The following is a 23,773-nucleotide window of genomic DNA, read 5'->3' on the forward strand; positions in this document are numbered from 1 at the left end:
TAAGGGTCTGCCATAGTAATAATTATGATTTGCAGAAAAGAAATACCAGGCTTAGTATTAAACATTTAAAAACATAACCTCTTCCAGAGCCTGCTTTATACGTCCATGCACGGACTGCTGTTTGCCTGAAAGATTTCACCAGTAGAGGAATCTTATGAACTTCGATTTTATACATTTGTCATATAAATTCCCTTCAGTGGGTCACATTTGTAATCAGTTGGAGCTTTCTACCTTATGTCTCAAAAGACTTTTGATAATTGCTCTTGGGATAAATGTTTGATTTTTTTCAAGATCCGGGTTTAGAAAAATGTTAGTTGTTAGGGTTGTGCAAAGAAGTCAGTCTGACTGAAATTCAGCTCACAACTAAAAATAACCGATTTCTTCATCAAAAGGAGCACACCTCTTTTTATTGCATTATTCAGGTTCTGTCTGACTACATACAAATGTACTAAATATGCCAAATAGCATAAAATTAATAAGCTTATAAACATAAAATTCACTAAAGTTTATTGCCACAAGCTATTAGAAGTGACAAATGTGGGGTGCCTGGGTGACTCAGTTTATTGAGCAGCAAACTCTTGATTTCAGCTAAGGTCGTGATCTCTTAAGTGATGAGATCAAGCCTTAGGTCAGGCTCTGTGCTCAGTGGGGAGTCTGCTTGAGGATTTCTCTCCCTCCAAGCCCCTCTCTGTGCTCTCTCTCTCTCTCTCAAATAAATAAATAAATCCTTAAAAAAAGTAACAAATGTATCTGTCCAGCTTTGTTTTTTTCCCTTTCCTCCACCCAATTATTTGAAAATTAGTCATCTCTAAGTCAGCTTTTGAGAATTGCTGTCCCTGCAAACAGCCTAACACCCTCTGGTTTCTTAGGCTGCTGTTTTTTTTTTTGTTTGTTTGTTTGTTTGCTTTGTTTTTTTTTTTTGCCTACTGTCAAGTTCTCCCAGCCATCCAGTGCTCCCCAGAATTCTCCTCCTAATACTTTGTTACCTCCCACAGGAGGCTTTCTGCCTTTATTGTAGGGCTGATGTTGCTTATTTTGGTTATCCAAATGTGCCTTGGTTTACTGGGTCTCACTCTCTGTCAGTGGAGATCTGGCATTTTTTCTGCTACACACCCAAACCTCCCCCCTTATCTCAATGATCGTCACCTCACATGGTCACATGGCCCCTTTTGGCTTAGATATTTCTTGGCTCAACAGCATGTGCCCAACTGACCCTGCAGAACTTGGTGTTCCAAGATATAGCTACTTGGATTCTTTGCTTTCCTCTGCACACAATTGACATATACACTTCTTAAAGGGAGCACCTCTATATGGCAACCAGGCTGATAGGACAGCTATCTAAAGCTTGCTGGTGGGGGTGGGCAGCCCCAGCAGCAGCATCTATTACCCATAGGCCTGCCTGCTGCAGGGTTCCTTGAGGTCATATATGGAGGAGTTGCTACCTATCGGAGGAGAGCAACTCCAATCAAGCAAAACTTGGGAAAGTAGCACAAACACTACTGAAAAAAAGTTCCCAGAATTAAAACATAGTTGCTACTCATAAGAAGAGATTTCTAAAAGGCTTTCTACTTAGTAGGATGGGAAGAAATTAAAATAATGTAAATATGAGAAGTTTAATGGAACATGGGCTGCCTACCATGAGGTTTTTTTGTTTGTTTGTTTGTTTTTGTTTTTCCAGGGGTTCCTGTCATTGAGATGTCTCCAGTGGAGACATTTTGGGACATTCCTTCCCTGTCTGAAGGAAGAGGAATGGGAGGCCAAGGAGGGCCAGGGTTGAAGCACACACCCAGGGAGGAAATGTCTGGGGGAACATAAGACAGAAGAGTCCTGTATTTCAAAGGGTCTCAATTATAAAATGCCCCCATCTACCCCTCCTAAAGTGGCAGTTGTTGGTTTGACTGCACTGTCACAGTCTTTTGTTGTTATTGTATTCAAAAGACAAACGTAGCATCTTCTGAATACTTACTGGGGCTCAGCACACTGTGGTTGCAGGGGTTTCTAGAGTTAAATTATGATGTAATCTCTTTGAGGCCTGGTTCCTACTCTATTCACTTCTTTTTTTTAAATAATAAATTTATTTTTTATTGGTGTTCAATTTGCCAACATACAGAATAACACCCAGTGCTCATCCCATCAAGTGCCCCCCTCAGTGCCCATCATCCATTCACCCCCACCCCCCACCCTCCTCCCCTTCCACCACCCCTAGTTCATTTCCCAGAGTTAAGAGTCTTCATCTTCTGTCTCCCTTTCTGATATTTCCTACCCATTTCTTCTCCCTTCCCTTCTATTCCCTTTCACTATTATTTATATTCTCCAAATGAATGAGACCATATAATGTTTGTCCTTCTCCGACTGACTTATTTCTTTCTTTTTTTTTTTTTTGACTGACTTATTTCTATTCACTTTTGTGCTCCACACATTCCACACCTGGAGGCTTGTTAAATGCACCTTGAACTGAATAAAATCCAGAGTGGAGAACAGAAGACACTAGCTTCTAATCTTCAGGAAGGGAATGGATCAAACCACACTGATTCAACAATTCAGTAAGCATTTAGCCTGGAAGGGCCAATAATACATTCACTAGTGCCAAACAAGACCAGCAATCAGAATAGTTATGGACGGGGATAGAGATTTTCAGAGACTAGACTGGTAGCTCCTTGCCATTTTCAAAGCCAAATGTAAATCATCATTTAGATTTGAATAAATGCACATTTTGGAGAACTTGAGGAACAGTTTTGGGATATATCTTTAATATAAGAAGATGTGAAGCATCTGAACAGAATTAATATTGGTTGGTTTTTGCTGGCTTTAGAACCCTTGCTCTTATGCTCAAACAAATAAGTGCAGTGAAGGACTATACACACACCCACACATTCACAGACACATTGCTCACACACTTACCCCCATACATACACTCACACTGTTACACTCAGATTCACAGACTCTGACCCACACGTGCACACACAATCAGGCTCACAACTATATATTTATATCCTCATACCCAATTACTTTTGCCTGTACAGTTACACACTCAGATGCATGCACACATACTCATACACTCATGCTCTCTAACCAGGGGATAGACAGCCCGCACCTCAGTGAAATGTTTGCCAGGGCTGGCATCATGGTAGAATCAGTCCATGAATCAGCCAGCAACATTTATGGAGCACCTACTGTGTGCCAGGCATTATGCCATGGGTTGAGGATATAATGTTGCACAGACCATATGTGATGTATCTCTCTGTGGTCTAATGTAAATATAGAGAGGACAGCCATTGAAGTGATGGCAAATAATTGGATGTTAGTTACAAGCATGTAAAAGGCAAGTAATTAGCATTTGTGGAAGTTTTTCAGAGGGTGAGAAGGCTTCCCTGAGGAGGTACAAGTCTTTGCTGCCTCAACTAGCAGATTGTTGAGATGAAAGCATGGTTTCAAAGTGAGTGGGAAATATCAGATAGGGTGACAGCACATGAGAGACTCCTGACTCTGGGGAATGAACAAGGGGTAGTGGAAGGGGAGGTGGGAGGGGGGATGGGGTGACTGGGTAAGGGGCACTGAGGGAGGCACTTGACAGGATGAGCACTCAGTGTTATACTATATGTTGGCAAATCGAACTCCAGTAAAAATATATATAAAAAATCAATCAATCAATCAATCAATTAAAAAAAATAAAAACAAAGTGTGGTTTCAATGCAAAGTAGACAGAGAAGGAGGTTGGAGGGAAAAACCAGTTGAGGTGGTAGGCCAGAGGGCTCCCACTGCTGGAAGGCTGGAGGTGATGGCCAGACACAGTGTTTTGATTAGTGGCAGCCACAGGACTCAGTACCTCTGCTCTTTGATTTTGGGGTTGCCCTCACTTAATGCCCCATCACAGGTCACCTTTCCTCTGTGAACAGTAGCATCTTCCAGCTGGGGTGTGGGACTGGAGGCCTTGAAATCTGAGCATGCAATGCTTACTAGCATGAAAGGCTGGCCACTGCAATTGGGAAGACTGGAGTCATGTAAACTGTGTCATTAACTATACTTCATGAGAATAATTTGAAAATGATCAAAGCCTGCTTAAAAGATGTGCCTATTAGGTTAGTAAATTTGCCATAATTCATGAATTTAGGTTTCTGCTTTCAAGAAACTTCACCTAGTAAAGGAAATATGTGCACATGTCTAGAAATACCCTTCATGCCCCTGTGCTGAGAATCATCTTTGTTTGCCCCTTTCTTTGAGAAGGAAAAGGTGACTGTGCCACAAGCTAAGTCCTGATTCAGAGCCAATCAGCAGCACAGTTTCCTCCACACTGGGTCTCCCAAGTCTTGCTCACTACTCTCCTCTACACATTCTTGTTTTATTGTCTTTTCCTTTATTGCCACAAGAGTAAAACATGATACATAAAGGCATTTGCTAAATAGAAAAAAAGTCTAAAAGAATCATTTGGTCTATTTCTTTTTGGTGCTTTTAATTTTTTTTTTGGTCTATGTATACAATTTTTAAACAAGATGAAAAAAATTTTTAAACAAGATGAAATATACTGCTTATACAGTTTTATTTCTTAATTTTGTCTTTTAACATTCTATCACGTTTTTCCAGGATATTTTCATGACCTTAACATTGATGGTAGCATGACATTCCATTGTGTGGAACTGCAAATCATGGTCACTTATATTTTATAACTTACTCTTTATAGTAATAATTTTCTGTGGAGTGAGCAATGTTTTTTTTAGTGGTTTTCTAGGGGGAGCCCAAATTCCCTCAGTTTATTTACCCAATTACTTGGAGAGTTTGTGCAGAATCACCCCAACCAATGATTGTACTTTACAAAGTACCAGCACTAATACCGGATCAATGTTCTGTTCCTTTCTTTGTGAAACAGTGTATAGCTATAACACTGGCTATAAAAAACAATTTCCTCTAAAATGATATTGAGGTGATTGCATTTCTAGAATGAAAGTTCTTTCTAAAAAAATCTGCTTCTTATTAAACCTACTAACTCTGAAAGAGGTTTAAAATATTAAGCTAGAGGTAGATTTTTAATATGTCCATAGGCAATCTCTGAGAAAAAAATCCAAATGAATAGGTCAGTTTGCCTAATGCTGATGGAGAGTTGTACCATTTCGTGTGTACCTTAATGTACTTCCTTCTTTGGCAAGATGGGAAGGAGCCATTGTTTTAGGATGGCCATATCTAAAATCCCAGAGTAAGACCGCACATATTTATATGATAGCACAAATTTTTATTAAAAAATACATTTATAGACTCAGCAGTATTAAAGCATCTCTTTTTCTTGTTAGCACAATCTGTCACCAGGAAGGCTTTAAATGCTTTCCTTACAAACAGCGCCTGCCTGAATTATTCAGTAATTAATCATGCATAATACCTTAAATTCCACAAGTGGTTGGCTGACAACCTTCCAGTGATTACTGCATTTGGTAACAGAAAGTCAACTCCTAATCATTTTGGAGGGGGAAAAACAAGAGAGGTATTTTTTGCTTGTTTTTAATGTTGACATTGGCAATCCAGCAAGTATATGATCATTGCTATATCCTACCACTGTATTGACACCAACCAACTGCATATCTAAGAAATATTAATTAGCTTATGGGATCTAATAAAAATGGATAATTTCTTGCCGTGGCTGGCACCAAAATATTTTCAAATACGCAGGATTAGTGCTATGGCCTGCCTACTATGATCTGATTGGTTTCATTTGAAGTATCAAATCAGATGCTCATTTATTAGACCAATTTTGTTACAGTGGTGGTGGTGATGATGATGATGATGATGATGATTATGGTGGTAGTCATTGTGATGATCGTGGTGATGGTTATTATGATGAAAATAACTATAGTGGTGGTGGTAATGATTAGCACTCTGGATTATACATCAGTTTCTCTCTCTTGATGGCTTAAAAAATTACCCCATATATATTACCTTTATGATGAGATAGGAAATATGCCCCAGTTTTACAAACTATGAAATTATTATTATTTTTCTCTTCTTTTTGGTGTATTTTTATTGGAGTTCAATTTGCCAACATATAGCATAACACCCAGTGCTCATCCTGTCGAGTGCCCCCCTCAGTGCCCATCACCCAGTCACCCCATCCACCTCCCTTTCCACTACCCCTTGTTCATTTCATGTTCTGTCACCATCACTGATATTTCCCACTCATTTTCTTTCCTTTCCACTTTATTCCCTATCACTGTTTTTTATATTCCCCAAATGAAGGAGACCATACAATGCCTGTCCTTCTCCAATTGACTTACTTCACTCAGCATAATACCCTCCAGTTCCATCCACATCGAAGCAAATGGTGGGTATTTGTCGTTTCTAATGGCTGAGTAATACTCCATTGTATACATAGACCACATCTTCTTCATCCATTCATCTTTTGATGGACCCCGAGGATCCTTTCACAGTTTGGCTATTGTGGACATTGAGGTGCAAGTGTCCTGCCATTTCACTGCATCTGTATCTTTGGGGTAAATCTCCAGCAGTGCAATTGCTGGGTTGGAGGGTAGTTCTATTTTTAACTCATTGAGGAAGCTCTACACAGTTTTCCAGAATGGCTTTACCAGTTCACATTCCCACCAACAATGCAAGAGGGTTCCTCTTTTTCCACATCCTCTCCAGCATTTCTTGTTTCCTGTCTTGTTAATTTTCACCATTCTCACTGGTGGGCGGTGGTATCTCATTGTGGTTTGATTAGTATTTCCATGATGGCAAGTGAAGTGGAGCATTTTCTCATGTGCTTGTTGGCCATGTGTATGTCTTCTTTGGTGAAATTTCTGTTCATGTATATTGCCCATTTCATGATTGGGTTGTTTGTTTCTTTGCTGTTGAGTTTAATAAGTTCTTTATAGATCTTGGATACTAGCCCTTTGTCTGATAGGTCATTTGCAAGTAACTTCTCCCATTCTGTAGGTTGTCTTTTAGTCTTGTTGACTGTTTCTTTTCCTGTGAGGAAGCTTTTTTTCTTGGTTAAGTCCCAATAATTCATTTTTGTTTTTGTTTCCCTTGCCTTCATAGATGTATCTTGCAAGAAGTTACTGTGGCCAAGTTCAAAAAGGGTGTTGCCTGTGTTCTCCTCTAGGATTTCAATGGATTCTTATCTCACATTTAGATATTTCATCCATTTTGAGTTTATCTTTGTGTCTGGTGTCAGAGAATGGTCTAGTTTCATTCTTCTGCACGTGGCTGTCCAATTTTCCCAGCACCATTTATTGGAGAGACTGTCCTTTTTCCAGTGGATAGTCTTTTCTGCTTTGTTGAATATTAGTTGACTATAGAGTTGAGGGCCCATATCTGGGTTCTCTAATCTGTTTTATTGATCTATGTGTCTGTTTTTGTGCCTGTACCACACTGTCTTGATTACCACAGCTTTGTAATACAGCTTGAAATCCAGCATTGTGATGCCCCTGGCGTTGGCTTTCTTTTTCAATATTCCCCTGGCTATTCAGGGTCTTTTCTGATTCCACACAAATCTTAAGATGATTTGTACCAACTCTCTGAAGAAAGTCCATGGTATTTTGATAGGGATTTCATTGAATGTGTAAATTGCCCTGGGTAGCATAGACATTTTCACAATATGAATTCTTCCACTCCATGAGCATGGAATATTTTTCCATCTCTTTCTGTCTTCCCCATTTTCTTTCAGAAGTGTTCTGTAGTTTTTAGGGTATAGATCCTTTACCTCTTTGGTAATATATATATATATATATATATATATATATATATATATATATATATTTGCAATATAATACCATAATCTCAGGAATATGACTAGGGAGCAAAGGTCCTGAGAGCCATCTTAAAATTCTGCCTCTACCAGGAGAGAACCATATATTTGAAACATAGCTTTCTTATGAGACTACTCCAAATGTCCAAAACTTAGCTTTGTCAAATTAATATTTTTTTATCCCTCTCCCACCAAAAATCTTGTCACCTATCAGCAAAGTGGAATTAATGACAATAATGTTCTAAAACATCCTTGGTCTGTCCATATTTCTCTTTGTTTTTCAGACTTTTCCCCTCAATTTTGAACTCCTTAACTCTCTATATGTTATCCTTGATAACATATTTAGATTCTGCTTTTTCTTTTTCTATACCCCATCACTTTGTATTTTCAAAACAAGCAGTTACTCACAGGTGTCATCTGCTAAGAGTTCTAATTAAGTACCCTTTGAGGAATTAATATAATGATCTGTAGAGAGCTTCATTGTTGTCTCTTTTGCTAGTCTCCATCTCTGCAGCAAATCAGGATAATAACAGGCATTGACTGAACAGTTGGGAATAGTATTGTGTTAGTCAGGGGCAGGGAAAAGTGGCTGTATGGAAATGAACCAATAATGATTTGATGTATTAAGCACACAGATGTTTATTTTTTCTCATCTAAAAGACCATAAATATGAATATATATAAACTCTTGACTCCATGTGGCCATTCAAAGAACAAGGTTGCTTCTCTCTTGTGTTCATGACATCTAGAAGTTTACTCTTGTTTTGTTTGATTTCAACTCTTGGTTAGGGGAAAAGGCATGGAGGAGGATGTTATAGAGTTTTAAGACCTTGGTCTCTGAGGTACACAGGATCATTTCTACTCACATTCTATCAGAAAGTATTTGACTTTTGGTTACCTCTGGCTGAAAGGGCATAGAATCATATAACTATCCTCATAATTAATTTTAGAACTTCTTCATCACATCAGAAAGAAACACTATACTCAGTAGCAGTCAGCTCTTACAGCTCCCCACTGCCAGCCCCTAGCAACCACTAATCTACATTCTAGCTTTATATATTTGCCTATTTTGGACATTTCATATAAATGGAATCATACTGTATGTGCCTTTTTGTGTTTGAGGCTCATTCATTTGGTAGAATATATTAATACTTTATTCTTTCTTTTTTTTTGTTACTGCTGAACTGTATTCCATTGTATAACTATACCACCATTCTCGTTTTCTTCAAATTTTTATTTAAGTTCTAGTTAGCTAAAGGGTGCCTGGGTGGCTTAGTTGGTCAAGCATCTGACTCTTGATTTTGGCTCAGATCATGATCTTGGGGTTGTGGGGTCAAGCCTCACATTGGGCTCCATGCTCATCAGGGAGTCTGTTTGAGATTCTCTCTCTCTTTCTGCCTCTCCCACACTTGCTTTCTCTCTCTCTCTCTCAAACAAATAAATAAATCTTAAAAACTTCTGATTAACACAAAGTAATTGTTTTCAGGAGTAGAATTTAGTGATTCATCACTTACATATAACACCCAGTGCTCATCATGAGGAGTGCCCTCCTTAATACCCATCACCCACTTAGTCCATACCCCACCCACTTACTTTCATCAACCCTCAGTTCTCTATTGCCAAGAGTCTCTTATGTTTTTTTTTCCTCTCTATTTTTCCCCTCCCCATATGTTCATCTGTTTTTTTTCTTAAATTCTACATATGAGTGAAATCATATGATATTTGTCTTTCTCTACCTGGCATTGCTTAGCATCATACCCTTTAGTTCCATCCATATCATTGCAAATGGCAAGAGTTCATTCCTTTTGGTGGCTGTGCAAGTTCCATTATATGCCATATTTTTATCCATTCATCAGTTGGTGGATATTCAGGCTCTTTCCGTATTTTGGCTATTGTTGATAATGCTGCTGTAAACATTGGGGTGCATGTACCATGTTGAATCAATATTTTTGCATCCTTTGGGTAAATATCCAGTAGTACGGTTGCTGAGTCATAGGGTTGTTCTATTTTTAACTTTTTGAGGAACCTCCATACTGTTTTTCAGAGCAGCTGCACCTGTTTGCTTTTCCACCAACAGAACATGAGGGTTCCCCTTTCTCCTCATCCTCACCAACACCTGTTGTTTCCTGTGTTGTTAATTTTAGCCATTCTGACAAGTATGAAGTGGTATCTTACTGTGATTTTGATTTGTATTTCCCTGATAATGAGTGATGTTGAGCATCTTTTAATGTGTCTGTTAGCTATCTGGATGTCTTCTTTGGAAAAAGACATCTATTTATGTCTTCTACCCATTTCTTAACTGAATTATTTATTTTGGGGGTATTGAGTTTGATGAGTTCTTTATAGATTTTGGATACTTTTATCTGCTATGTCATTTGCAAATATCTTTTCCGTTTCTGTAGGCTGCCTTTTAGTTTTGTCAATTGTTTCCCTCACTGTGCAGTTTTTATTTTGATGAAGTCCTGATAGTTCATTTTTGCTTTTGTTTCCTTTGCCTCCAGTGATGTGTCTAGAAAGAAGTTGTTATGACCAAGGTCAAAAAAGTTTCTACCTGTGTTCTCCTCTAGGATTTTGATGTTTTCCTGCTAAACCTGTTTTTAACCATTTATGAGTGTATGGACATTTGAGTTGTTTTCATCTTTTTGGCTATTATGAATAATTATGCTATGAACACTCATGTGCAAAATATTGTATAGACATATGTTTTCATTTCTCTAGGTTAAAAGCTTTACTGGGTTGGGTACTTTCCTGCAAAATTCACATCCACCCAGAACCTCAGAATATGATCCTATTTGGAAGCAAGGTCTTTGCAAATATAATTAGTTAAGATGAGATCATACTGGATTAGGGTGAATCTTAAATTCAATGACAATGTGAAGACATAGAGACATTAAGACATAAGGGAGGAGAATGCCATGTGAAGATGGAGGTAGAGAATGGAGTGATGCAGATACAAAGCAAGAAATGCCAGATTTCTGTCAACCACCATATGCTTGGATAGAGGCATGGAACAGATTCATCATCAGAGCTCCCAGAGTGAACTAATGCTGTCAATATCCTGATTTTGGACTTCTAGCTTCCAAAACTGTGAGATAATACATTTCTACTGTTAAAAGTAATCCAGTTTGTTCTTCTTTGTCACAGAAGATGTAGGAAACTGAATATAGGCATATATTAACTATATATATTAACATAAATATTATATATAAATATATGTATATAAATATATGTATAATATATTATTAAAGGTAAATAATATACCTTTAGTTCTGTGTATATCTCTGTCCTTATTTGTATATCCACAGATATCTCTATCTCATATTTCATATATATATGCATACACACATACATGTATTGCTGCATCATATGATAGATTTTAGTCTGTGTTCTGAGGTCATTTGCTTTCAGTCTGAAGCATTTCCTTTAGTATTTATTATAGAGTGGGCCTGCTAGTAACAAATTATCTGTTTTTATTCATATGGAAATTTCTTATTTTCCTTCATTTTCTTAAGACAGTTTTTCTGGATATAATATCCTTGGTTGTCAATACTTTTCTTTTAGAACTTTGGATATGTCATCCCAAAGCCTTCTGGCTTCTATAATTTCTGATGAGACATCAGTTGTTAATCTTATTCAGGTTTCTTTGTGTAAGACAAATCATTTTTTTGTTGCTTTCAATATTTTCTCTTTTTCTTTAGCATTTTTTAAAGGTTTTATTTATTTATTTATTCATGAGAGACACAGAGAGAGGGAGAGGCAGAGACACAGGCAGAGGGAGAAGCAGGCTCCATGCAGGAAGCCCAATGCAGAACTCGATCCCAGGACTCCAGGATCATGCCCTGGGCCAAAGGCAGGTGCTAAACCTCTGAGCCACCCAGGGATCCCCTTCTTTAGCATTTTTACTGTGGTATGTCTGTGTGTGAATCTTGTTGAAGTTAATAATTGGAGTTTGTTGAGCTTCCTGGATATGTAGATTAAGTTTTTTAAAATCAGATTTGGGAATGTTTCATCTGTTATTTCTTTAAATATTATTTCCTGCTTCTTTCTTTCTCTCTTCTCTAATACTCCATTGAACTTGTTAGTGTACTTTATAACATTTCACATTTGAGGATTTGTTGAGTTTCTTCATTCTTTTTCATTCTGTTCTTTGGATTGTGTAATCTCTATTGATCAATCTGAACATTCTCAATTTTTCTGCAAGCTCACATCCAGAAAATGTTTTGCCATCTCATAGCCAGATCATTTTCCTAATAATGTAGCCATACATGATAAAAGCAAATTTATAGCTCTCTCCTTCAGCAACAGAAGATGCCCAAAGGAAAGAAGTTGAAGAGGAAGAAGGTGGCTCCAGTCCCTGCTGTTGTGAAGAAGCAGCAGGCCAAGAAGGTGGTCAATCCCCTGTTTGAGAAAAGGCCCATGAATTTTGGCATTGGACAGGACATTCAGCCCCAAAGGGACATGATATGCTTTGTCAAATGGCCCTGCTACATTCAGCTGCACTGGCAAAGGGCTATTCACTGTAAGCTCTGAAAGTGCTTCCTGTGATTAATCAGTTCTCTCAGGCCTTGCACGGCCAAACTACTACTCAACTGCTTAAGCTGGCCTACAAGTACAGACTAGAGACAAGGCAAGAGAAGTATCAGAGATTGTTGTCCCAGGCCAAAAAGAAAGCTTTGGGCAAAGGGGATGTCCCCACTAAAAGGCCTCCTGTCCTTTGAACTTTCACCACTTTGGTGGAAAACTAGAAGGCGGGCAGCCCGGGTGGCTCAGTGGTTTAGTGCCATCTTTGGCCCAGGGCGTGATCATGGAGACCCTGGATCGAGTCCTACATCGGGCTCCCTGAATGGAGCCTGCTTCACCCTCTGCCTGTCTCTCTCTCTCTCTCTCTCTCTCTCTCTGTCTCATGAATAAATAAATAAAATCTTAAAAAAAAGAAGGCTTAGTTGGTAGTGATTGCACATGATGTGAATCCCTTTGAGTTGGTTGTTTTTCTGCCTGCTCTGTGTCATAAGACAGGAGTTCCCTACTGCATTATCCAGGGAAGGGTCAGCCTGGGGCATCTGGTCCACAGGAAGACCTGCACTACTGTTGCCTTCACACAGGTTAGCTTGCAGAAGACAAATGACCTCTGGCTAAGCTGGTGGAAGCCATCAGGACCAATTGCAATGATAGAAATGAAGAGATCCACTGCCACTGGGGAGGCAACATCCTGAGTCAGAAGTTGGTGGCTCACATCACCATGCTGGAAAAGGCGAAGGCTAAAGAACTGGTCACCAAACTGAGCTGAGGGGATGCTGTTGAATTTTCTGTACATAAAAGTAATAAAAAAATCTTTTAAAAAAATACATATTCTTTATATAATCAACAGCTTAGAGTTTTTTATTGTATTGGGCAATTGATGATTTGTAGGTTTGTTTAATATGAAAAACAAAAGCATTCAGAGCCCCTCCCCCTGTTGCCAATACAACACAATTCTCTTGTGTCATTACTTTATTAGTGGTTCAGATTTATTCCTGTTACTATACCTTGTATCAGTGATCCTTGTGGTTATTTTCTGGAATATTTTTACTTTGTTTCCCAATATTTATTTGTAGAAATCCTAGAATAAGTTTATCAAAACATATAAAACTATTTAATGGGAATTTTTAAACGTATCAAAAGAGAGAATAGTGTAATAAGTTCACATGAGTCATTTATCCAGCTTCAACAATTATGAACATTTTGTTAATCTTATTTGGTAGAACTCTCCACCTTTTTTTTTTTTATCTCCTGATATATTTTAAGGGAAATCTCAGATCTCAAATCATTCAGTCTATTATGGTTTCATCTCTAATAGAGAAAGATTTCTTTTTCTTTTTTTTAATCTTTTTTTTTATTTATTTATGATAGTCACAGAGAGAGAGAGAGAGGCAGAGACACAGGCAGAGGGAGAAGCAGGCTCCATGCACCGGGAGCCTGATGTGGGACTCGATCCCGGGTCTCCAGGATCGTGCCCTGGGCCAAAGGCAGGCGCCAAACCACTGCACCACCCAGGGATCCCAAGATTTCTTTTTCTATAATGTCATTATCAACCTGTCAAAAACAACAATATAATATATAATATCCAATTTATATTAGCATGTTTCCATTTGTCTCAAAATACCTTTTAAAAACAAAGCTAGTTTATTTACATTGGGATCCAAATAAGGTGCATAAAATGCATTTGACTAATACGTCCAGATACATCTCTCTTTTTTGTTTGTTTGTTTGTTTATGATGGCTATGAAAATATGCCACTGACGTCTGCTCTGGGACCACAATTGAGTTTCAGTCCCAGCTGCTGCTCTTGGAATTCTCCAGTGCAGTTGCGCTGAGATCATGATACTCATGGGTTCTTCCCAGTCAGTTTTGGATCATGGCTGGGATTAGACTGTACCCTCTTTCATATAGGCAAAGAAATCATTCAGGGGCCAACATTGGCTCAAAGTCTCCCATCAGCTTGTTGGTACTTAGGAAGGCATAAATATGCTACAGTTATGATTCTTCCTACTCAACCCTCCTTTCTTACTTCCCTCCTTCAGAGGGAAGACATGTGTTGTAATCTGAAGGCTCTTCCCATTTCCTCTTTTTCTCAATTTTTTCCCTTTATAGGCATTTTGCCTAAATAAATGCTTTGCTTCTTGGAGAGGTTGAACCTATAATTTTTTTTATTATATATCATTTTCTCCCTCATTTTCCTCCCATAATATTTGTTAAACAATATGTGTCATTTTTCCTATAAAATTTCCTATATATTTGTCAATGGATTCCTTGAGGTATAGACTCACTTGTTCCTCTCTCCCCATATTTCCTACATAGTGGTTTGCTTTAATGGTATGTGAGATATGGTACTGTGTGCTGACTATTCCATTAGAACAGGATAAACATATGTCTGGATGTCCCACTTTAAGTGTAGTTAGAGTGTTTAGATATATGTAACTCCATATCCACTTTCTTTTCCTTCCACATCCACTTTCACATAAGGAATATCATATCAAATGATCTTAGACTGGTCCCATGATCCTCTTGGGTTATAAAATGGTATACATATTTTTTTTATAATTCTACCATTTTCTTGGCCTTTATTAGCTGAACTTCTTCATAAAGAAAATCTTGCCATATGAACAGTTTGGTTGCCCTGTATAACATAATAAGATACATGCTTGGTTCTTTTCCTTTATATGTTGGTTTTCTGAATACTGAGTTATGCACTTTACTACAATGATGCCTGGTGGATTTTTTTTTTTTATTTTTCAGTGTCATTTTGGATCCTAGGATTTTTTTATGTATTTGTTGAATTTCAATTTATTATAGTTTTCATTCTTTTGATGTTCAAATTATCCAATACTTTGTCAATAAGAGCCCTTTTGGGTTGATTCTGTGTCATTTTGATACAGTCTCATCAATTTGCTATAAATATTTTTCTGTCTTTTTGTGAACATACGTATACATTTCTCTTGGATAAATATCTAAGAATGGAGTTACCAGGTCATAGAGCAGGCATATGTTTAACTGTATCGAAAAAAAAAAAAACTGTTATTTTCTAAACTCACTGTATCACCAACCATGTTTGAGAGTTCCACTTGTTCCACATTCTTGTCAAAATTTGATATTATAAATCTTCTTTATTTCAGCCATTTTAGCATATGTGAAGCAATATCTCGTATGCTTTTAATTTTCACATCCCTGATAACTAAAGATATTAAGCTCCCTTGCTTGTGTTTCTGGATATATATAATTATAATATCCTATTGATATAATAACATATTTTTCTCTGCCAAATGTGTATATTGCACATATTTTCTCCCTGTATATGATTGTCCTTTAATTTTTTTAATGGTGTCTTTGGACGAACAGAAAATTATTTATTTTTTTTAATTTATTTTTTATTGGTGTTTAATTTGCCAACATATAGAATAACACCCAGTGCTCATCCCATCAAGTGCCCCCCTCAGTGCCTGTCACGCGGTCACCCCCACCCCCCGCCCACCTCACAGCTAGACGAACAGAAAATTTAAATTGTGATGACATTCAACTTATCATTTATTTAAATGGTTAGTGCATTTTTGTCCTGTTTTAGAAATATTCCCCAAGGTTAAGCAGATATTCTGCTTTCCATAAGACTTTATAATTTATCTCTTATTTAAGCCTATAATTCACTTTAAATTACTTTTTTCATGTGGATATTCAAGAGTTCCAGCACTATTAGTAAAGAGACTTTCCTTTTCCCATTGCATTGCCTTGGACTATGGTAAAAAGGCAATAACATGAAATCTTTGCATCTCCATGATATAGCATAGTACCAGCAATTACAATCCCCTGGAAAACATTTCCTACCTCTCTCCTTGCCCATATAACTACTATTCGCCCATAGTATCTGTTTAGATTTCCATATTCTAGGTTAGGTGCCCTCTAATTTGTGTGTCAATATTCTTCATTAAATTTTGAATTCATTTGGATAGGAGCTATGTTCTCTTGACACTTCTATTGGTAGCTCTATGTTCCCTAAGTAAGTATTTGAGTGTACAAATGGTGAACTGGAAAGGCAACAAGAAGACCTATAAAACCTTTTTCTTTCTTTCTTTTTTTTTTTGGAGGGAGGAAATTCTGAAATTAGAAGAATAAATTCATTGTATACAAAAAATTAATTAAAAAATTATATGCACACCCCCCAAATTAGGTCTCATTAGTGCCTTAATGGCTCAGAAATGAAGGGATAAATCAATGGAACATAATATATAGTCCTGAATCCTGCATTGAGTTCTAAGAATTTCGAAAATCATATGAAAAGAATTTAAAATCATTGGATATTATTGGGCAAATGAACTATTTGGAACAAAAATGAAAATAAAAATTTTAATGGATTAAGACAGCTTTTGGTGAACCATAAATGTTGTATTTTCAGAAAAAGTTAAAATGATGGTGCTGATTTTTTTGAATTTTATATTTCACAGCAGTTCTCAAATGTACAAAAACTTCATAAAGTAGTGCTTTTTCACTGTCCTTAGAATTGGAACTAATGCCTCCACAGTTAAGTTGGATAAATATATACAGACATTTCACATATTACAGGATAAATATATAGGTAAACATTTCTTCTGTAAAACTAAATTTAGGAGTTAGGGTGGAAATACTTTTTTACTATTTATTTATTTGAGAGAGAGAAAAAAAAAGGCAAGAGGGAGGGACAGACGAGAGGGAGAGAACTAGACTCTACGCTGAGTGCAAAGCCCAACATAGGACTTGATATCACGACCCTTGAGATCATGATCTAAGACAAAATCAAGAGTTGAGTGTCCAACTGACTGAGCCTGGGTGGAAATATTTTGAATATTACTTTGTTTTTAAAGATGCAAGATAATACCTTGTGCAAAGTATTTTTGTAAAGATTTTCAAAATATTTGTCTTTGGTAGGTTTCTTTGCCACCAAATTGATAAAGTGCTACTGAAAATTTTAACTAAAGAATTTTAATATTTAGAAGTGCATGCGATATTTCAAATGAATAATAAACAGTATATTTTTTCTCAAAAAATATATTTTACCATTGTAAAAATACAGATGAAATAAAGTCAATTTAAAAAAATCAAACCATACTAAAAATATAGAAAACAGTATTGCCTAATAGTTAACCAATTCTTGGATAAACAAGTGCTTTTTAAATATTTTTATTTTATGTATTTATTCATGAGAAACACACAGAGAGAGGCAGAGACATAGGCAGAGGGAGAAGCAGGCTCCCACTGGGGAGCCTGATGTGGGACTCGATTCCAGGACCTTGGGATCATGCCCTGAGCCAACGGCAGATGGTCAACCACTGAGCCACCCAAGTGCCCTAAACAAATGCTTTTTAAACCTGAAAACACTGGATAAATTTCTAAAGAAAGAAAAAATGGACCTATTTTACTACATAGTTAGAAAAAATACAAGGGAAAATGCCAATAATAAGAATACAGTGAAGAAATGTTGACACGCTTTTTCTCTCTCATATATACCAGGGGTTGGCAACTTGATTCTATAAAGGATAACATACTTAGGTTTTGCATGACAGAGGATCTTTGTCTCAATTACTCAACTCTACTATTCTAACACAAAAGCAAGTATAGACAATATGTAAAATAATTGTGGCTTTGTTTCAATAAAACATTTTTTATGTTTCAATAAAACATTTAAATTTCATTAGATTTTCACATGTCACAAGATATTCTTCTATTTATTGGAAAATTTCAATTATTTAATAGTGCAAACAACATTCTTAAGCTTGTGGTATATACAAAAACAGGCAGGTTGCCAGATTTGGCACATGGGCTTTAGTTTGCTGAATCCTGATATACAATGGGTTCTTAAAAATTAATACATATTATAATAAGAAATTTCCTAAGTGACCAAGCATAAGAAATCAAAATGGCAAGACTTAACACAAAAATGTTCAACTTCATTGATAACTAAATGCAAAATAAAATGAAATAACATTTTTTTGGCTTGACAACTCAGCAATGATTAGTAAAAAATTTATAATCTTCAGTATAAAACTCTCTGAAAGGCAACACTGCATCATGTTTTGCAAGTCTTGAGGGACTCCATAACCTTTGTAGAGGATTTCCACTTTTAGGAATCTATTTCAAAGGAGTACTACAAATATATGAAAAATCATGTTCATGTGAAATATTTATAAAAACTAAAACTGGAAGCAATTCCTCTACCATTAAAGGAAAATATATGTAAATTAAAATATATTCACTAAGGAAAATATACATAAGTCTTGAAAATCACATTTTCATTAATAATATGAAGAAAACACACCAAAATATTAACAGTGGTTATCTCTAAATAGTGAGACTATGGGGATTTTAGGTCTTGTTTATATTTTCCCATATTTTCTACATTGTCTTCAAATAAAATAAAGTACATTTAAAGTAAAAATTAAAATGTAGCAACATGAGTTGGGTGTGATGTGAGAATGAATAATAAGAATAATGGACCTGGAAAATAGACCTATGTTTGCAGAGAAGAGACAATTCTTCAATATGGGATGGACCAGCCAAGGAATAGAGATAATAGGCATTAATGCAAAAGTGAAGGTTGCCTTTGGACAACAGCTAGCCTTGGTTATTTAGAGAAGGGACATCAGTCTTAATAAGTGTTGTCTCAATCAGAGCTCTGACTGAAGATGAATAGTCCGCCTGCAATTGGCAACAGTGATTGTAGGAGCAGAAACTGGACATTGCAGTCAAGCCGAAGTTTATTGTGATTGTCTTGGTGAAAGGAAAAAAGGTCTGCATTACTGGGAACAGGCACAAGAAGAGGAGATACACAGGAAAGAAATGCCACAGAATTGATGGTACTTGAGACTGTCCATTGTTCAATGTCTTGGAATAGGTATGAGAAAAACTTAAAAAGAGGGATCTGAAATTTTGAACCTGAGAAATCATTGATATGGGTGGCATTGGGTGACTTAGAGTAGGCAAAAACAAAAACAAAAAACAAAAAAAATCCATATGGAATCAAATGATAAGGTAGATATTTTATAGGACATTGAAGTGGAAATTCCTGGGAAGTAGAATTTATTGATGGTTTTAGAGCTCATGAGGAAATGGATTAGAGACTGGTGCACTACCCTGTGAAGAAGTCATGTGGTGGTCCAGCTTCACCAGAGGCAGCTCAGGCTCCTGTGCATTCAAATAGTACAGAACTGAATCATGTCCTCTGCACAGCATTGCCCCACTTAAATACTTAGACCTTACATTTTCTTTCTTTCTTTCTTTCTTCTTTCTTTCTTTCTTTCTTTCTTTCTTTCTTTCTTTCTTTCTTTTTTCTTTCTTTCTTTCTTTCTTTCTTTCTTTCTTTCTAATTCTATTTATAAAAGGCATACATACTTATCCTAGAAAATTTGGAAAGAATAGAAGTTTATAAGTAGAAAAAATTTCCCTGAATCCCATCATTTAAAATTTTGGCACATTCCCTTCTCTCCCTCTGTCTCTTTCTCTCTTTCTTTTTTGAATTTTAAAACAGTTGATGAGGGTGGAGTTTAGTAAAATGGGTGAAGGTGGTCAAAGGTGAAAACTTCCATTTATAAAATAAATATATCCTGGGCATGCAATGTACAAGATGATAACTAGGTTAATAATACTGTATTGCATATTTAAAAGTTGCTAAGAGAATATGTCTTGAAAGTTATCACAAGAAAAATAATTTGCAACTATGTGTAGTGATGGATGTTAACTAGACTTAAGTTACTATTTCACAATATATACATATGTCAAATCATTATGTTGCATACCTGAAACTAACATAATGCTATCTTTTGATTATATCTCGATAAAAAATAAATAAAACTTGGAACACACACACACAGAGTTGAGATGTCTGTCATTGCATATACAATTTTTGTATTAACTTTTCCATTTGATGGCATAGCATAAGCAACATCAGTGTTATTTAAAACTCTTTGTATAAAGGGAAAAGATGGGCATCTGGGTGGCTCAGTGGTTGAACATCTGCCTTTGGCTCAGGTTGTGATCCTGGGATCCTGGGATTGAGTCCCACATCAGGCTGCTTACAGGAAGCCTGCTTCTCCCTCTGTCTATGTCTCTGCCTCTCTCTCTGTGTCTTTCAAGAATAAATAAATAAAATCTTTTTTTTTTAAGGGAAAAGATGACTAAGAAAAAAAAGAGGAAAGGAGAAAAAAAGGGGGAAGGGGGAAATAACACTGAATCTGTTTTGTCTTTGTTGTATAATAAAGAACTAATTTTGTCCCAGTTCCTGGCACAGGGCTTTTAAAACCCTTGTGATTTCTCAAGTGATAGAAGAGCCTCTGTTAATCAGGAGCCATTGGATTTCTATGCTTTCACTGTCATGTCAATGAAGTGAGTCAGAGTTGACCTGTAGGTAACTTCAGGATTGGGGGCTTGGTCCAGGAAAACTATTCACATAATTAGAAGATTAGAACTTTGAGCCAACTGAACCTCCAGGGAAGGGAGTGGGTGTGGGAGTTGAGTTCAAACAAGTGGCCAATGGCTTAATCAATCACGGTTCTGTAATGAGACTTCCAACATGAAACCCTGAACACGAGGCTCATTAGGGCTTCCTGGTTGGTGAACACACTGATATAATGGGACAATGACATGCTGCCCTGATCTATAGAAGGCATAGAAGTTCTGCATCTCTCCTTGATCTTGTATCATGCATCTTTTCTTTTGACTGGTCCTCCTGATTTGCACCATTTACAAAGAAAACTGTATTATAAGTATAGCATTTTCCTGAATTTTGCGATTTGTTCTAGCAAATTATGAAACCTGAGGGGGATATAGAAACTCTGAAATTTATAGCCGGTCAGCCAGAAGCATGAGTGGCCTGGGAATACCTCATGTGTTCCTGACCTCCAGAGTAAGAGTAAGTGTTGTTGGGGACCATGCCCTTTAACATGTGGGGTCTGTGCTTATTCTGGGTGGTTAGTGCCAGAATTGAATTGTAGTACAACTGGTTGGGTATCTACCAGATTTGTCTATTTTTGGAAGTGTCCAGGAGAAGGAAGTCAGGCTAACATATGAAGTATATCAGGTTTTGAAATAAAGTCACAGAAAGAGATTTCTTATTTATTTCAACAGCTTTTCCCTTGCTTTAAAATACTTCCTAAGTATCATGGAAGCACATGTCCTCAGGGGAAAAATGCCTTCAGTAATTGCATATTTAGAGTTTTTTGCCTTCAAAATGCTAGTTTCCACAATGAATCATAAGGTTTATCTACTGCAGCGTGAGTTGGAGAGCAGATGATTCTATCCGAAGTACTGATGACATTTCTAATGTGTATAACATCTAGGTTTTTCTTTTTTATTATTAAAATAATTGTATAAACCAGAAAATCCAGCAGGGGGTGTCAAATTCCAATTTCTAGGATATTTCACATTTCTTTGAAAAACAAGTTCTTTCTTTATAGCTACAATTCAGTAATTCTGCTTAATATTGACCACAGAATAAAATGAACTTCTTAAATGCCATTGTGCCTGAGCAGTGATTGAAAGGCTCTTCTCTCTAAAAGGGCACATCTCCTTTTTGAGTTACCATTAACAGATGTGTTCTTGTAGCTGCTTTGCAAGCAAATATTTGTCGGGTTGAAATTTCATATAAGTATTCATGCCATGTGAATGGATAACCAATATTCTTACTAATATTTATGAAAATAATTGAGTGCAATACAATTTTTTATAAAAGCAGAAGCTCTTTTCAGAGAGAGAAGTCTTATGTTCTCTATGTTACTTAAAATGTACCACATTATGGACATATATTATATTCTTAATAAGAAACATCTTAATAAGAAATATATCTTTCAGATGGTTTTAAACTTGTCTCTGAGTGTGTATATGTATATTTATCAAAATAAATATCTATAGGTAAAATTAATTATTTCCCACAAAATTATTGCAAAGGAAATAATCAAATATCCTTCAGAAATAAATAATATTTTCATTGTAAATTAGAAAAGTGAGAGAAAATGTGATCATATTCCTGGGAAACAAAACTGCTCATTTTTAGAAATGTCTTCCCTCTGGACCATTAGAGCTCTTAATATTCCTTTCTAATATTTTATCCTTCTGGACCAACAAAACTTAACTAGATAGACTATCATCAATACAAGCTAGAAAAATAATACTGGAAGGCTGAACTAAGGTAAAGTTAAGGACATGCCTGAAACACATGCCCATAATCATAAGATGAATCTTATGATTCATAAGTGATAAAACTGAAGGAAGAATCAATTATTGCCCTTTCCTTGGAATCAAAAAGGCCCACTCAGGCTACCAGGCCACTTACCTGCTCTTGTAGCCACCTCCAACTGGGTATCCTGACCTCATTTCCCATCTCTGCCATCTGCCTATTTTGGTGATGGGGTTATGCCTGGCCTTAAATGGGAAGAAGTGGGGGAGACTGCAGAGGGGATAAACTTTCTGGGTCTTAGTGAGCAGATCTGGTTCGTGAGGAGGAGACTTGGAAGACCTAGACAATCTTCTTCCCATACTCATCAGGTTAGAAGCAAACAGTTGTTTAAAACTCACTCTATGAGGTAAAGTCAGGAAGGATTGATTCCTTGGATATGGATGGGTCTTAATTTCTTGTCTTTAGGAGAACTGTGCCATTTCATACTGTATTAGAAGAAATATATCTTAGGTGTCTAATTTTTCTGACAGATTTAAAGCATTTTCAATTACTGTATCACACTTCAATTATTTTTCCCCTTGGTCATTTGGCTGAGGCCAGAAAGTGCTCTGGCTTTGCTTTCTGGCCCTTCTGTATTCCACTATCTTCTTATAACATTTCTGAAGTTTTGATAACCAACCAGCACCTCATCTTCTTCTCCTGTAAGTAACATCTTCTCATCTCCTGGGGTTTATGAGAATTCAGTGAGTTGATCTTGACTGTGAAATATTTGGCACGAGGACAGGCATGGAATAACTATTCAATGAGTTATTGAAGGAGGTGAGTTTCCCCTCCTTCAAATGGAAACTCCCTGTGGAGAGGATATACCTATTCTTTTTTTTTCTTTTTTTTAATACATTAATTTTTATTGGTGTTCAATTTACCAACATACAGAATAACACCCAGTGCTCATCCTGTCAAGTGTCCTCCTCAGTGCCCGTCACCCACTCACCCCCACCCCCCACCCTCCTCCCCTTCCACCACCTCTAGTTCATTTCCCAGAGTTAGGATATACCTATTCTAAAGGAAGTCCTTGTTTTGGTGCCCAGTGTGTGGTGGTGAGAAAAACATGAGAATTAGAATTACATGGTCCTGTCTAAATTCTGCCTTTCCAGCTCTGCAACTAGAGAAATGTAGTTTAAGCTTTTGAGATCTTGACATCTTTACCTTCAAAAAAAAAAAGATTTTATTCATTTATTTATGAAAGACACAGAGAAAGAGGCGGAGACATAGGCAGAGGGAGAAGCAGGCTCCCTGAGAGGAGCCTGATGTGGGGCTTGACTCCAGGGCCCTGGGATCACAACCTGAGCCAAAGGCAGATACTCAACCACTGAG

At 36.8% G+C, this 23,773-nt stretch overlaps 1 pseudogene; it reads left to right on the forward strand.

Moving 5' to 3' along the window:
• The first annotated feature begins 12,030 nt into the window (after window positions 1-12,030).
• LOC129510223 (60S ribosomal protein L7a-like) lies at window positions 12,031-13,015 on the forward strand (annotated as a pseudogene).
• Window positions 13,016-23,773: the final 10,758 nt, after the last annotated feature.

The sequence above is a fragment of the Nyctereutes procyonoides genome, unplaced genomic scaffold (genome assembly GCF_905146905.1).
Source record: "Nyctereutes procyonoides isolate TBG_1078 unplaced genomic scaffold, NYPRO_anot_genome, whole genome shotgun sequence".
In the NCBI taxonomy this organism is placed as follows: domain Eukaryota; kingdom Metazoa; phylum Chordata; class Mammalia; order Carnivora; family Canidae; genus Nyctereutes; species Nyctereutes procyonoides.